This window comes from Pleurodeles waltl, chromosome 12 (genome assembly GCF_031143425.1).
Source record: "Pleurodeles waltl isolate 20211129_DDA chromosome 12, aPleWal1.hap1.20221129, whole genome shotgun sequence".
Taxonomy (NCBI): Eukaryota; Metazoa; Chordata; class Amphibia; order Caudata; family Salamandridae; genus Pleurodeles; species Pleurodeles waltl.
In genome coordinates, this window is record NC_090451.1 from 118,723,975 (window position 1) to 118,724,930 (window position 956).

Genomic DNA, 956 nt, shown 5'->3' on the forward strand with positions numbered 1-956 from the left:
CTGTGGTTGGCAGGAGAGACATGGGAAGGTGCAGTAGGGAAGGCTTGAGCAACAAACCGTTGGCTATGTTTTGTTGTTACTTTGTTGACGTGAGCTAGAGTAATTTAAAGCAGAAGGAACGGCCAGACCTAAAAACAACTCTCTTACCTCCAACGCCGAATAACCACTATAATTAGAATATCTCAAAAGCAGCTGGCTTGTAAACTTAATGAGCAAGCAAGCCGATGCATTTTGGGTTTTGTTGTAAAAGAATACAAATCCTATCCATCCTTTCCTTTTCTTCCGGCAACAACTAATGTTACAAAGATATCACAGCACACAGTGACATTGACTGAAAGAAGAGGCGCTGAGGCTGGCGTGCAGCACTCAACAGCTCTTGTTATTGCAATCCAGACAGGGGACGGAAAGAGAAAAGTATAAAGGAATTGCGATAGTGAGACCGACTCCTCTGTGTATCTGCATGTCATGGAAAAAGGATAATTCTCTCATTCATGGCCGGTTAGCTCAGTTGGTTAGAGCGTGGTGCTAATAACACCAAGGTCGTGGGTTCGATCCCCGTACCGGCCAAGTTAAGTTTTTTCTCTCAAGTAAACTCTATTTTTCTCATTTAATCAAACGCTTGTAAATCCATACACTCTGTTGCTCCAGTACACGTTCACTTTCCATTAGTCCTTCTTTTGTCACTTCTGACCAAAGCTCAAGCCGGCAGCGCCAGTAGAACAACAGAAGTGCAAGAGATTGTCTCTCCAAGATGTAGACACTGGCTCAGACTATGTCACGTGAGAGGTGGAGGGAGACCAAGAGCTGATTATTAGATGCGTGGGGATAAGAGGAACATAACTCAGGTGAACAGATTCTGGATAGTCATGCTATAGCTAGGATCAGCAACGTTACAGGGGAAAGGATAGGAAAATAATTAGGTGACAGAAGTATAGAAGTGGCTACAAGGGGGCGTG

At 44.1% G+C, this 956-nt stretch overlaps 1 non-coding gene across 1 annotated transcript; it reads left to right on the forward strand.

Annotated features, from left to right (window-relative positions):
* Nucleotides 1–493: 493 nt before the first annotated feature.
* On the forward strand, nucleotides 494–567 carry TRNAI-AAU (transfer RNA isoleucine (anticodon AAU)). The gene has a single exon. It is a non-coding gene; the product is annotated as a tRNA-Ile (tRNA).
* Nucleotides 568–956: the final 389 nt, after the last annotated feature.